Source organism: Ambystoma mexicanum, chromosome 5p (assembly GCF_040938575.1).
Source record: "Ambystoma mexicanum isolate Mex_15411 chromosome 5p, UKY_AmexF1_1, whole genome shotgun sequence".
In the NCBI taxonomy this organism is placed as follows: Eukaryota; Metazoa; Chordata; class Amphibia; order Caudata; family Ambystomatidae; genus Ambystoma; species Ambystoma mexicanum.
Window position 1 is genome coordinate 728,697,582 of NC_090930.1, and position 16,343 is coordinate 728,713,924.

The following is a 16,343-nucleotide window of genomic DNA, read 5'->3' on the forward strand; positions in this document are numbered from 1 at the left end:
TGGAGGACTCTGGAAGTCTGTGCCCCCGGCGATGCCCCACCACCTTATCGCTTCCTCGTCGAGCACGATCCTGTCTGCGAAACCTCCGGACACTTGGATCCAGCGGGCGTCCAGGAACTCCTGGAGCAGTCGCACCCGCAACCTGCAGACCCGGACCAGGTAGATGCATGACATCATGCTTAGCAGTGACTTGAATGTCCTCACCGTGGTGATCTTAAGTGCCAACAGCCATTGCACCTTTCCCAAAATGGCCGCTATTCTCTCCTACGACGGAGCCGCTAGACAGGACATCGTGTTGAGCCTGGATCCCTGGAACAGCGCGTTCTGCGATGGAGTCTAGCAGGATTTTGCATAGTTCACTGAGAACCCCAGATCCGTCAGCAGCCAGACGGTCCACTCCGTGTGACCGACGGCAATGTCCTTCGACTTGGCCCGGATGAGCCAGTCGTCGAGGTAAGAGTACACATGAATTCCATGTAGTCATAGATGGGCCGCCACCGGAACCAGGCACTTCATAAAGACTCTGGGCACCGACTTCAGTTTTATGTGAATAGGGACCTGTAAATATGTGTCCTCTAGATCCAACGACGACAGAAAGTGTCCCTCTTCCAGTTGGCCAAGCACGTGCTGCAACGTGACCATCATGAATTTTTGGGACTTGATGAACTTGAGACGTCTTAGGTCGAGAATGGGCCTCCAGCCCCCCCCGTCTTCTTTCTTAACAGAAAGTATCTTGAGGAAACTCTGGAGCCCCGGTTTCGCTTTGAGAGACAGCTCTATTGCTCCTTTCTTTAACATGGCCTGAACTTCCAGCAGCAGCTGAGAGATGTGTTTTTCCTGCCGGGCCACCAGTGGTATTTGTGGACACTTGTGCTGAAACTCCAAATTGTATTCTTGGGCAAGAGCATCCAGCACCCATCGATCGGTGGAGATGTTTTCCCACACACTGACTAAGTTCGCTAACCGGCCACCCACCAGGGTGGGGGTCCAATGTCCCGTACGGTGAAGTCCTGCTTCAAGGCCAGAGCGCCAACCTGGAAGCCTTGGCGAATACGGCTGCCAACCCCGAAGGCCTTGGAATGACCCCTGTAGGCTTCCTGGGTCGTGGAACGGGAGGCTTGGCAGTAATAGGACGATCCACCACCTAAACTCTTCGAAGACCTCCCCGACTTCCCTCTTGAGGGATGAAAGGACAGACAGTGCTGCTGCATAGAGCCCAGCGCATGGGCCGTCTGAGTCGGCTTTAATGGCCTGAAGGGATTTGTCGACTGCCTTGCCGAAAAGATTGTAACCGAACAGCATGTCCAGGACCCTCATCTGAACCTCTTGTCTGAAGTTGGTAGCCTTCAGCCAGCCGCGACGATGGAGGCAAACCCTGTTTACCATCTGGCAGAACCCCGTGTCCAGATTTCCTGGGCTATGGTGATGGCGTGGTCCGATGCCACCTCGTCTTCCTGAAGGATCTACATTGCCTCTACCTCCTTGTCCTCTGGGACGAAATCCAGGATCGGAGCCATCTTGTACCATAGCTCTCGGTCGTACCTGGCTAGAATCGCAAGGCCGTTGGCCGCCTTGACCGTCGCTGTCGCCGAGTAAATGACTTTCCATCCCACGGCATTCAATTTCTTCCCCACACCATCCGGGGGAACAGAGGTTGACGACGACGAGTCCAGCAATGATTGCAACTGCAGTGCCAGCCTCTCACCCCAGACGTCATCCAGGAACGGTACCGACAGAATGGTCTTCCTCTTTGCCTCCCAGTGTTGGTACTGGAAGCCTTCCTTTTTCTTCTCTTCCGGGGTGAGCTGAAAAAGTTCTGACTCACGGGTGATCATGGAGTGGAAGGATCCCACTTTGTCTGGCGGAGAAGCCCTTGGTGGCAGAGAAGAGTCAACCGTTGTCTCTGTGTGCCTGGGAGCCGGAGGCCGGGGGGGAGTGATGGAGCAGAGGCGTAGGTTGCCTCCTAATTTTCGCCGGCATCCGCTTCTGAATACCCGACACCAGTGTGTGGAGGGTCGAGAGAATATCCTGCGACAGATCTCTTGGGGGTTCCTGGGGGACAGAATTGCTGGGCCCAGTGTCTGTATCATCACCCCCTACCTTATCATCATCGTCATCCAAATTAACACAGTTTTTTTGTTTGCCAATGTTTAATGCGGTCGTTTGTGTGAAATTGATGTACCTTAAATCTTAAGTCTAGATCTCGGGTCTTGTCACATGGGAAACTTAGCAAGTATTGTGATCGAGGATGTTTTCTTTCATAAACAGGGCGTACTCTTTGTATGATTTATAACCACCAATGATCTCAATCATCCAGTCCTATTCGTAATGTTTCCTCATCAGCAGCGCCAGGCACAGATCGAGAGGATTCATCTCTATATTTTTTAGTAGAGTTTTCATTTGAACGTCAAAACTTACTATTGAAGCTGGGTGGGTACTGGTTAACATCTGTGATAAATCCTCATACAAAGAATTACATGGAGGCAATATCATTTTGATATCATTCTTTATCATCCTCCACTGGTGTTTAACCCCAGTTCGTGTCTAAGAATCGCATTTGGAAGAGCGTTGGATAATACAAGGGTACTCTTCCAGATCCTGCCTTGAAGCAAATTTAAGATCTTGTCAATGTCCAAAAAGCACATTTCAAGGCCATATAAAACAATGGCTACCACCTTCAAGGTATAGAATTCCAGTATGGGCTTGATGGGGAACTTAGTGTTTGTAGAATATCAATCTCATTTGAGATATTAGAGGTCTAACCTTTAAATTTAAGGAGTCCTTCCACATTAGAAGTGAAGATTTGTCACACAGATTGTAATCCAAGTATCGAGTACACATTGTGCGCTCTATTTCAGTGGCTCCGAATGAACCACTTAAAGGTTTGAATTTTCTTCCTGTTCGTGAATATTACAATGTTAGATTTGCTCGCATTTGTCTGCAGATTGTATTATTGAGCGTATGGGAGAAGAGGTGCAGTTTATTTTGTAGACCATATGGGGTTCTGTCAAAAAAGAAAATCATCAGCAAATGCCAACCAGTGTAGATGGAGCCCACCTAGTGTCACTGCAAAGATGTTTGAATAATTCCACATATAGTCTAGGTCACAGAGTTTAAACAAGGTGGATGCTAGATTGCAGCCTTGCTTAACTCCAACTTCAGTAGCAATAACCTCTGTTAGTAGTCCATCTTGATTGATACACACTTTATAGTTGGTGTTGGGGTGAAGCAAAGCAATCAAGCCAATAATGTGCAGAGGTATGCCAAACGTCACCATTTTGTTCCACAGATGCGCTCCAATTACTCAATTGAATGCTGAAGACATATCTAGTGAAGCCATGTAAATAGGACCTCTTTGGGTATGTTTTGAGGTTTCTAAGAGGAGTGCCAGAATAGTTGCATTCAACAAGGTCCCCATGTATTTGCGAAACCCGACTTGAAAGCGAGATAGCGTGTGGTTCTTACCAATAAAGCCTTCAAGTTCATTTAAAATGAGCATCGTTAACACCTTTGAGGACGCATCCATGAGCGTGATCGGCCTGTAGTTAGAGGGATCTGTGGGGGACCTTTCTTGCGGATGGGAATGATAATAGAGGTTAGCCATGAGTCCGGAATAGTTTTGGTTTTAAAGATGTGATCAAACTTTGATTTTAGTATGGTGGACCAGAAATGAGGATCCTCTTTTAGGACTCAAGCAGGAATTCCATCAGGACCTGCAAATGGCCCATCGAACATCCTCAAGTGACCACAAGCATTGTGCCAAAAGTGCATTGGCGGGAAGTTGCGTGGGAACTTATGGATGACCATGCAGCAATTCATATTTCGTCTTCAAGTAGTCAGTCCAGACCTCTCCCAAAACCGATGTTACAAATGTAGACGTGACCCTTGCAGTAGGTTTTCTCATAATGACCCAAACATTTTTAATGTTCTGATTACATAGGTGACGAATCATATGTTGATTGTCCTCCATATAGAGTTTGAATGTGATTCTTTTGAGCCTATTTTTATATTTTTGAAAGATATGTTTTTTTGATTTTAGGTATGAGGCATCTGTCCTCACTGCCATTTTCAGTTTTCTTAGCTCTTTATTTTTAGAGCGTTTGAGTAAGGCCACTTCTTTGCTAAATGTATTGATATGTTGTTGAGTGGTTATTTTACGCTGTTGATTGGCTAAGTTACTTACAGGAAAATTAATCATGTTGGTGTTGCACACCTCTTTATATTGCAATGGTAGTCTAAAACGAATTGCCTCAATCTCGGAAAGAAGATCTCGATTGACCAAATGAGACAATTTCCTGCACAGTTTGTTATTCCAGTGAATGGACACAGCATTGCGTTCAATTTCCGCCAGTGCTATGGCAGGAAAATCTTGATGTTGCTTGAGTGAAATGTTTATTTTGAGTTTTAGAATCATATGATCACCTAGTCTAGGATTCCTTATAGTGACCGGATCACAGCTTCCTAGGCAATTCCTAGATACGCCAAAATAATTAATGAAGGACCTGTTCGACCCTCTTTTCCAAGTAAATGGCAGTTGATTCAACAAAGACCTCTATTCAATGAGTTTGTGACATATGAGCCCTTTGTAGTTGGAATTTGATTAGGCACCCCAGTCATTGGTGCGGAGTTGAAGTCACCTCCTATAATAATTTCATATTTGTGGTTACGAATGGATGCATCTTCAAGTACTGTATTCAAATTTGCTAAGTTGACTGCTTGCGCTGTCTTATTGGGGTTCCAGTAAATACAGATTATTAAAATGGCCAATGTTTCCTGGTTGCGTGAATGAGGAATAACCATCTAGGTAGATATTTTGCAGTTCAAGTGTTTCTTACAATAAAATGATAGAGGGTTTGTTATTGACAGTGAGAGAATTGAACCAGGTAGTGAGATTATTGTATTCACAAGAGTTCCAGGATTTTATGGAAAATACATTCTTGCTAAGTCTGGGAGGGAGTGTTGGAATTGCTGATAAGAGTTTTCATATGTGGCTCTATCCATGAAAGACCCTCAATTGCATTAGCAAATGGAGAGTTGTAGATGAAGATTCCTCCTTGCATTTAAATAAATCCACTTCAAGTCCAAGCAGTGGTAGATCTGAACGCTGCTCCCAAATCATTTTGGCAATAATATATGATTGTACTTTACAAATCATTCTATTATTATTATTATATACCAACAAAGTAACCCATTCCAAATCGTCAGAATGTAGATTTCTCAACAAGGGAATTTGATTAAAGACTTTTAGCATTTAGGTGCGGTTAAGTCACGATCTGCCATTGATATTACCATCACTAAGCTGACCTCTTTGGCTGCAGCAGTTACTTCTACTTCTGTCTGAGAGACCACAACTTGATTACATTCTTGAATTGAGCTAATGTTAGGTTGGGTTATTGCAAGAGCTTCACTCCCCCTCCCTTTTTTCATGGTTACGATAGGGAAAAAATTAGATAAGGGAGTTCGTTTGATGGAGATAGCAGAGGTTAACAAATGGTAAGGGACATTTAGTCTATCAATTTTGCTTGTTTGGGAACTTCTTCTTCTGTCCTAACTTTAGAATTGCATATTGATACTTTATACGTTATTATTTGTAGTGGCAGAAGATGGCATCTAGAGATGACAAAGATAGATTTATATAAAGCTTTATTAGTAATCTTGATGGTGTAACATCTAACTAACCATATGCTATTGTGCAATTTCCTTTCCTAAAGAAATCCAAGGATAGTCTGTGACTATAAGTCAAAACCAAAAGTCACTCTGTCAAAAACCTATGCTTGTTCACACAACTACAACAAAACTAGTGGGGAATTGCTCGCAACCAAATAGAAGTGTTCCAAACTAAATGTTCAATAATTGGCCGTTTAAATTCCTCTAAAGTCTGTCTCCCTCCCTCTGTCTCAAAATCAATACAGTTCCAATGTAGTCTTGTAGCAATAAGGACTGATCAAGTGCTGAGGTTACCTTCTGCAGATTCACAAATGTCACAATTCACATTACTTGCCAGTCTCAGGTTTCTCTTCCCTACGTTCCAAAGGTAATACAGTTCACACAGCACTGTGGTCTTGGGGTTCCCTTCCCCAAGATTTACTTCCAACAGTTTACTTGTTTCTTTGGCTTACCAGTTCACAAAAGATCATGGGGCCTAGTTTACCCTTCCTTTGGTTAACTTCACCTGTTTTTTTTCGTCTAGGCGAAGTTGTCAGACCACACGATCCACCGATCACAGGTCATGCAACCATAAGTTTCCCCTAAGCCATTCAGTAATAAGTAAGTTGTGCAGACTTGGATAGCACCTTCTCTTTAGTTCCTTATTCAAAAAGTACAGTTCTCAATTGTGTGATCTCAAACAGCTTTCACGTAGTTCATTCTTTGCCTTGCACTTATACGTCTTTACCAATGCTTATTTCAAACCATGTCACCCCATCACAGGGTTGTTCTTTCCCTTGATGCACACAATGTTCATGTACTTCCTTTTCAGTGGTCTGATAGTTTGCAGCAGGTTGCAAGGCTTTCCCTCTCCTTCCCGAACTCTGCTTTCGCTACTGTTGCGGGACGTAGGGGGAGATTCAAAACTGATTTTAGGTGTATATTTACACACACAAGTGTCCCTCACTCGTGTTACTGTTTCTTTTCGTACATGTACAGGGCTTCTGGGGTCACAAACAGGCAAGAGACTGACCCGTTCGATTGGCTTTTCCTCTCCCGCTCGCTGCTCTTGATTCTCCCTTTGTTGGCTCCTTATGCTGAGACAGCGATATGCCTGCAGCTCCACGCTGCCAGCTCCATGAGAATTCAGAGCCTTCCTCGCTCCCGAGCTGTCTTGAGTCACGCCAGCCTCCAGAGACTTCAAAGCTTGAAAGTCTTCGCCAAACTCCTGGGGCACCTTCTCGGGACAAATCACGCTCTCGGTCCTTGCTTCCCACTGCAGGGATCAGATTTCCTTCTTTAGCACGTCCCGCTCCACGTGGCGTCCTCACATTCTCCAGCTTCACTTCCCTCTCAGTCTCCATGTTGCAGGCTTTATATGCCTGGGTCCTGTTAAGGGATTTCAGGTATGATATGACAGGTTATTTATAACGCGCTTAATACCCAGAGGTTTCTAAGCACAGACCAGGGATTGAACCTGTGGTTCTCTGTGTTGTCTTGCTTCCAAGGCGAGCACGTTGTCCCTGAGCGAGCCTTTGACTTTCTTGCCTGACCCTGCTTGAGCCTATTAGTGTGACATGCCTGATATTCATGGTTACCTGCCTCCAAACCACTCTTCTTCATCCTAATACTAGAGTGGTGTTTATAATAGGAAATCTGCACTACTCCTAGTTGCCTCTTCTTCTCAGTACTTAAAGAAAAACCATAGGGGTTGATAGGATGAGAATGGCAATAGCCCATAAAGGCTAAGGGAGGGGAGTTTAGGTCAGTATCAGAAAAGGGGAACCATGTATCGCCTTCAGTCATGCTCTCTCCAATCCCCAAGGACCCTCCACTCAGGTGATCCTCCCTTGTTTGTCCACCCCCAGGGTCAGGATCTGGTGGCCTTACATTTCTTTTTATTATCTGAGTGTGGGGTTTCTAGGAGGGCCAAATGTGAGAATACCCTCAGATTTCTCCCACAAGGCATCTGTACAAGCACAGCATGTTGCAGCCACATCAAGTTTGCTCTCTTGGTTAGGTGATTCGTTTGTGCCTTGTCACAGTGTGATACCCGATCACACAGACCCTTGCCACAGTGTGATACCCTGGATTTCAGTCGGCATAGATCTGCACACTAACAAATCTAGCCTACTGATCTACCCCCAGGTTCTTGACAATGGCAAGGAGGACAGCCACCCAGGAGATGTTGTGCAGTTCACTAGAGAAGGCCAGGAAACTGAAGAATATCAAAAGAAGAGTGCTGTGTATTAACGTTCTGAAAAACCTTTGAACAGTAAAAGTGAAAAAAACAAAAGCAGGCGGAGGGTTAGCACAGTGTGGAAGACCTAGCAGCAGCAAGGAAGCCTGTCTCTACGCTCCTGTGATTGCGAGTATTCTTTCCATTTTCATTCCCTGAAGGCGGACTGAAGGCGAACTCTGCTTCAAAACCTACACTCCTGACGCACAGCGTCCGCGGAGTGTTAGCAGAGGGTTAGCAGAGGGGATGCTGAGGGTAGAAATGGAGCAGAGAATGAATCTGGCTCAAAGAAGATAGAGCCGTATAAAGCAATCTGGAATCGGCTGCGTTGGTGGTGTTGTCAGACGTTGAGAGAAGCGACCCCTCCGTAGTCCAGAGCAGACTGCCTCACAGATTGCAGTAAGTCCAGACGCCTCCGTAACAAGTTCATACTGCGCAGAAGCGAATAATTCGAAATCTTTGAAATTCTTACAGAACGACCAGGGTGCTGCCTTACAAGACAATGTACAAGGTATATGTTCATCAAGAACGCCGCGCGGCAGGGGCAACATAACGCTGCTCCATCGACACTGCAGCAACTATACTGCAATCCTTACCTTGCGGCCTGCCATACCGCCAACTGTATAACTAGTCCACGCATCAAAGCACGACAAGAGAGCATTGGCCCACAAACTCATTAACCCCCAAACAGGGGCAGGAGGTGACCCCTGCCCCAGACAGATTGGCACAGATCCATCTGTGCCTCCAGTGGATCTAACAAGGGCTCAAGACACCAACCAGTGCACCAAAACTCTTGGTCACTCCTGGCCCATCAAACGACTGAGGGCACACACTGCACGGAAACTTCTAAGAGCTAAGAAACTCCAGTTAAATCCACAAGCTGCCAAGAGAAGAGGCCCTGCGTAACCCATAATCCCATCGGAAGTGCTAAAAACGAATTCTCACAATCTGCCTACACCACGGGCGTAAGCCACGAAATACCGGAGGCCACGCCCGAGTATACCTGCAACTATGCAAGCTGCCAACAGTCCAATAACTTCTACTGACAGGTCGGCCATGGGGAAAACAGATAAGTCTCAAGGAAAATTGAACTTTGAAGCCGGCTCCGTGGCTAAAATGCCCAATCCCAGCAGCAGACCACCATCGCCTACAAAAGAGGTACCCCAAGCTGAAGAAGAGATGCTGAATTTTGATATCAGAGATCCTACTTGAGCTGAAAGCTGGAATCAGAGGGTTGGGTAGCAAGCTAGACACGTTGTCCTCAAAGGTTGACCTGCTCCAACATCGGCTAGACAAACATGCAGACAGACTGGATGCAGCGGAGCAGAGTATATCTGACCTCGATGACGGGGCAACATCCCCAACCTCCAGGGTGTCTACACTGGAATCCCAGATGAAAGCAGTGTGCGCCAAGAATGAAGACTTGGAGGGTCGTTCACGGAGAAATAACATCAGACTGGTGGGGGTAAGAGAACAACAGCTCCAGGTCAAAATGGAAGATCACGTGGAAAAGATTTGCAGACATTTATTTGGCTATGAGATCCTATCCCAATTGTTTGCCGTCGAAAGAGAACATAGGGTTCCCAATGCCAGACCAGTTCCAGGCACAAACCCTCGGCCGATTATAGCAAAGCTTTTAAATTACAAAGACCGCGACGCAATCCCCAGGGCGGCGAGAGAAAAAGGCAACCTCCAATACGATGGTGATTAGAACCAATTCTTCCACGACTTCTCCCAAGCAGTCCAAGCGAAAAGAAGGACATTTACAGCCATCAAACGCCGGTTACAAGAGAACCAGATTCAATACTCCATGCTCTTCCCCGCTATACTCTGCATCCAACATGAAGGGAGGTCTCCGTTTTTCAACACCCCGGAAGAAGCCAGTGAATATCTAGACCGAGCCGGCTGCGGACCCGGCTCCAACAACGCAAGAACACAGCGCAGAGACTGGATGAGAAGGGACCCACCATAAAACATGGTATGCAAGCAACAATTACTGCGAGCACCCAATCGCCGCCATTACCAATATACCAGAACCACAGCTCTCTTTCTCTGTAATTCAGGGAGCCCACTTCCCTCTTGGAAGGCTACTAGCGCCCCAAGCGCAGCTATGTTGACTCAGTTGTTTACTAGGGGAGGCTCACCGTGGGCCAGTTGGGGGTTGCCCACGAAAGGGAGGGAAGGAAGTAACAGGAAGTCACCATCGTTTGCTCAACCAAGAACCACCACGTCCACACGCTCACACCGCACCCCAGTATCGCAAGGTGCAGCTAGTGCACCAAGTAAACTCAAACCCCTGACAAATCCTGCTGAGCACATCGATACAGCACCTTCTACCCACCAGTCATCCAGTAACGCCACTTAAAGTTGCCACTTGGAACATTCGAGGTGGCAATCAACCAACAAAAACCAGAAGAATCCTCCAATACCTCAGAAGACATCAGCATAGCCATGTTACAAGAGACCCATCTTCTTCCACCTGCAGAGCTACAATAGGCCCGGTCATGGGGGTGCCATAGGTACTTCTCATCATACTCATCCTATGCCAGAGGGGTTGCTATCGTAATAGACAAGAGAGCCAATTTCAGTTTGATCGAATCAAAGAAAGACACCGAGGGAAGAGCATTATTGGTGAAAGGCCTCCTAGCGGGAAAAGAAATCATCCTTGTAAACTCATATGCTCCTAACACTGACGGACCAAACAACTTCAACTGGATTATGGCGCAACTCGGAAAGGCGAACATTGCGACGATCATCTGGGGAGCTGACCTCAATACACCGTTAGATCCCAGAATTGATAAGTCCCACAACACAACAGGCAAACAGTCCAAAGCGAGTCTTCAAGTCAAAGAAGTATGCCACACCTTTGACTTGATCGATACATGGAGACATTCCAACCAAGACGCAAGAGAATACACATTCCACTCAGCTGTCCACAGCACCAGCTCCAGCATAGACTATATTCTGGAATCAGCCCTCAGCTCATTCAACTGTGGACCCGGTCACATCCACCCCGCTCCTTCTCAGATCACTCAATTGTAACACTGGAATTCACGCTATCTGCTGCGACAATACCGAGGCACAACTGGAGATTCAAGACAGGCTCACTAGCCGACTCTGTGTTCGCAACTGAACTACAGCAAGACATTGCGACCTTCCTGGAGGCCAACCAAAACTCAGTGAACTCTGCTGGCACCTTATGGGAAACACTAAAATGCTCCGTTCGTGGAGTATGCATGGCAAAAGAAAACGGAATCCTAAAGCTGATACGCCGGGAGTTGGCAGAGTGTGAAAAACATCTAAAGGAGCTTGAAATCAAAAACAACGCATCAAGTGAACCACAGACCCAAGCGGATCTGAAAGAAGAACTGCTGAAATTTAAAGAGAAAGCTGAACGTGAGCGGAAATTCCTTGGGCATAGGCACCAGATCCGACAATATAGTGAAGGCCAGAAACCGGGAGCACTACAGGCCCGGCTACTAACAATCGACAAGAAACCTACACAGGTGGAGTGCATCAAGGACGCCAATGGAACCCAAGTCTACACGGAGGAAGGCATTGTCGAGGAGTTCCGTAACTTTTACCAAGACCTGTACAGCTCCAAAGGCAGCACTGATCCTGAGATGCTTCAGGACTTCCTTGGTGATACCGAACTGTACTGGGTGGCCAACGAGTTGCGTGAACCCTTGAACGCTCCAATAACACTGGCAGAAATCCTGGAAGCAATCAAACATCTCCCGAACACCAAGGCTCCCGGCCCGGACGGGCTCACAGGAGAGTTTTACAAAGCACACGCGAACACCATAGCCCTCCTACTACTTCAAGTTTACGAAGAAGCCACAGAGCGGGGAATTCTACCACCCACTATACGCGAAGCCACTGTGATGCTACTACATAAAGAGGGGAAACCCCCTGCAGAATGTGCATCCTACAGACCGATCTCCCTGATTAATTTGGACAAGATCCTAGCCAAAATCGTAGCAACACGTTTGCTTCCCATAATGCCGGCACTGGTGTTGGGTGACCAAGCCAGATTCATCCATGGGCGTAACACAAGATATGGCATCAGAAGGCTCTTCGGAGTCATTGAGGCACTTGACCCGACACAGCAAGCAATAGCCGTGCTTCTGGATGGCGAGAAGGCCTTTGACTCGGTCGAATGGCCCTTCCATTTTGCAACGCTTAAACAAATGGGGCTAATGAATTTCTCCCTTAAACTGGTCTCACTACTCTATAATGACCCGACATCCTATATCAGTCTTGGCAACACTAGATCCCCCAGCATCAGGTTAGAACGTGGAACCAGACAGGGCTGTCCCCTCTCTGCCCTTATATTTGCCCTGGTGATGGAGCCCCTAGCCTCCAGACTGAGAGAACACCAATTACACAGAGGCCTCACATTAGGTCCCCACAAACTAGTGGTCTCCCTATATGCCGATGATATTATGTTATTTGTCAGCAACCCCCAAACTAACCTTACCCAATAATGTGCGAAGTAATCAAATTTAGCCAAGTCTCTGGCCTCAAAACCAACCATTCGAAATCGGTGGTATTCCCACTAACTCTGAATACCACTAAGTTTGCAGATGATCATGGTTTCAAGTGGGAAAGCTCAAGGTTTCGCTACCTGGGTATTTATATGTCCCTCAGTCATAACAACATATTCAAGGACAACTATGTGGCAACACTTAACTCCATGCAAGAACGGGTCCAAAGGTGGAAATCACTCCCGCTGACACTTTGGGGTAGAGCCTCACTGACCAAAATGGTTATTGTTAGGTAAGATTTCCACAGAGCTGGTAAATCTTCCTTTCCTGGTTCAACTCCAGAACCTTTTTGCTTTTCTAGTGGGATATTTTTCATGAATACCTCAGTGAGTGTGAACCTTTTTCCACACTCACCTCATCTTTAACTCTTTTTATGGGTGTCATTTTGAAGACTCTCCATAGTGTCTTTTTAAAGTTATCATGTCTAACAACTTACTGGCAATAAGTGCCTGTTGTTGCTGGGTTGCCCTAGGGGCTCCCCATTGAACGTTCTTGTGCTAACCTTGAGTGAACTACAGTTCCCAAGGGTGGAAAGGATCTTTGGATCCCTTTTACATTTTATTCTGTGAAACCAGCACACCCCGCCTTATGTGGAGTGTGGGGAGATACAATGTATCCCCTTTCACATTAAAACTAACAATTCTGTTACAGTGACAAGCTTACCTTTAATGGCTGGTGGCAGTGATACCTTTTACTAATTTGGTGCACCTTTACCGCGGGCTGTGATCACAGCTGCAGTAAAGGCACCTAAGGGTGATCATTTTACCAAAATGGTCCCTGTCTTCTTTTTCTGCCATTTTAGTGTTTCTTGTCGGTTCTTGTTCCTTCCCCTGACATCCAGGGCAGGAAATTCCTTTGTTTGAGTTTTGTCTTTGGCGGTAGTCCCCTGGACACCCCGCCCAGGCTCCAGTCAGTCTGTAAGCACAGGAAGTGGGGGAGGAGTCCAAAACTTCCCCCTCCTTTGTCTTAGGCCTTCCTACAGCTGGGCCAAATCCCAGTGGGGGGGTTGGCTGTCCTGTTTGGACAGCCAGACGCCCCTTTCTTGTAAAATGCGGGGTGAGAATGCAGAGGTTGTGTTGCAGTTCCTGATAAATACTTGAAACCTGGAAGCTGATGGCATGTTGACCACTGGAACAGAAAACCGAAGAGGATGATGAAGGAAAAGCGGCGGTAATGATTTCCAGCGACCAGAGAGCCTGCTGTGTAACCGGAGCCTGCTGCAGCCCTTCCTTCCAATCGACCTGGGGTCTCCGAAAACGAGGACCCGAACCCAGAGCCTGGTGAGACCCACTAGACTCAAGATGACATGCCTTTTTGAGCCATCCCACGGGTTGCTGCGACCTTGCGTTCTTGCAATACCCCAATACCCTGGAACCTCCAGCCACTGTGCGGTGCACGGTCTTCCGAATTCCGAATCTCGCTGAAACTTCGTGGGCATTCTGGGTTATCTCCAGAGACACGAATCGAGTTCAAAAAGTCCACTCAAAAGAGTGCTGAACCTTTTAAACGACGAGAATTCAACTGCGATTTTCTGTCTTCTTCTGTGCTCCTTGAAAACGCGCCAAACCCGCAGAACTGCATTCAGCCGCAAGAGAAATCTTGCCTAGAGCTTTCTTCATCGATCCCTGCTGCAAAGTCCCTTCTGAGATCTTGTGTTCAGTCTACAGGACAAGGAATCCACTGACCGGGTATTTGGCTGCAGTTCCTGAAGTTCTCCTGCTGCAATCTCTTCTTCATTGCTGAGGTACTGTGTTGGCTTGGGTATATACTTACCTTAAGCCTGTTGGGATTTCTGTGTAGTCCTGGGGTGTTTTCTGTGATTGGGAGGTCCCTCGTCCAGTTCACCCAGTCCCACTGCTAGAATCCTGCTGGGGTGTCTTCTGTGAAGCCCCTGGACCCTCTTCTAACCCTAGAAGTAAAGTACTCACTTATTTGCCAGTTTTCCTAAGGAAACTCTGACTTTTGCTACTAAAGAACTTATTCTAACACTGCCTGCTGGTCACTAGTCCTAGTGACCACCCTTCTGCCACTGAGAACACTCATGCTCTACGGGAAAGACTTTGAAGGGATTGGGACTTCTGCCTAGAAAAGAAATCAAGTGTTTTACTTACTTGTAAAGAGTTGGTGGGTAACTGTAATTCTAAGAGTGAACAGTTACAAAAGTTCTTACTGATCTTGAATGTGTGATGCACTATTCTTAAAAGTATGGTTAACATCTTTTCTTCCTCCGCCACCGTTTTACCAGTCTAAAAGAAAGTAGATGTAAAGGTATTTTACTCTCCTGTGATTAGGTTGTGCCTCTTTACAAAAGTAATGTGTTGGTTTCACCAGATTATTCCTGTAGGGTAATTGTATGAGTGTCCTCCAACTGTTGGTATCACCTGGTTAGTCCTGTTAGGATAACTGTATGAGTGTCCCCCAACTGGGTCTTGCTTCCCCTGACTTGCTGCTAGCCTGTCCTTAATAAGTCTACATTAGGTTGTTGCCTACCTAGAATAACTATTCAGTAAAGTGTGACATTGGGTTTTACTTTCCCCTTCATTGTGAAGTTAAAGTATGTGGATTTTACTTACCTTGTTTTAGCTGTGTGTCATCCAAAACAAGTTACCAGAGTTACTGCTTACCTCAATCTTGGTTTCCCTGATTTCCAAAGCATCTGTAATTGTATATTACATCCTTAGGTTTTACTCACCTGGTATAACTGTGTTATGACAAACATAGTTATAGGTTTTTACTGCACCTAGAATAAGTGTTTCACTATTCCCAAAAGTATATTGTCCAGTTGACTGTTTATGTGATTTGTTCCAAGAGTCACTGTACAACTGGAAGGGCCTACTGTCCTTGTATTACCAAAAGTAATCTAAAAGTAACAATTGGTCTTTTACTCCCAAAGAATAGGCTTGACCTATACTAAATGTGTATAACAAGGTTTTTGACTTCCCTAGAACTACTGTTAGCTGTTCCAAATAAGGTCTATACTTGGGTCTGAGTACTTTCAAGTATAGTGTTGTGTTTTATATTGCGATTTCATATAATGTGTTAGTACTTAACCTAGATTTATCTGGGCCTACCTGTATTTAAATAAATCCTTTATTTTTGCAATACATAGTGTTTCAGTGTTTCTTTCGATCATTTGTATTACAATTTCACTTGTACTGTATCTATTGCTCTCTCTCCCTCCTAAGATAAGCCTGGCTGCTCTGTCTACGCTACCTCGAACTCAGGTGGTACAGCCTTATACTAAGAGTGGAGTCTTGTACTGCCTCAGTAGAATGGTTTTGCTAGGCTCTTAACTGGACTTCAGAAAAACTGTCCTAACAGTTATACTTCCCTAATTCCTTTATTTATTCACAAACATACCAATACTCCTCCCGAGATCATTTTTCCCAAAACTCAAGAGACTCATATTGGCACTTCTGTGGGCAGGGAAACCAGCGCGAGTAGCCTACACAACACTAACTTTACCTGCATCAAGTGGTGGCCTCGCACTTCCGGATATGGAGAAATACTACTGGGCAGCCCAGGCTCAATTTCTAAGTCATTGATACACAATACACTTCACCCGACCACATGTCCAGGTGGAACAAGCCCTCGCATCCCCTAAATTACTGCGAGCCATCATCATCAGCCACATCCCAGTCCCACATAACATGATGAACACTGTATTATCCACCTATGCAAGCTGGAAAAAGATTGCACAGAAATATGAGGTGAGCATAAGGTTATCCCCCTGCTACCAGCCAAATTCATCCCCGGGATCCCCCTAACAGCCAAAAAAGTTTTTCTCAATTGGCTGGACAAGGTCAACATCAAATCTCTTTGTGACCTCTTCCCCGAGGGCACGTTCCTGACCCCACAAATGGCTAAGGATAGGGGAGGCACCACCTCACTAGACACATTTGTATACTTTA

The 16,343-nt window shown here is 46.0% G+C and overlaps 1 protein-coding gene across 6 annotated transcripts in view; it reads right to left on the minus strand.

Moving 5' to 3' along the window:
* ENOX2 (ecto-NOX disulfide-thiol exchanger 2) overlaps positions 1-16,343 on the minus strand; it is a 2,107,113-nt gene that overhangs the window by 268,471 nt on the left and 1,822,299 nt on the right. The gene's annotated exons all lie outside the window — the stretch shown is intronic.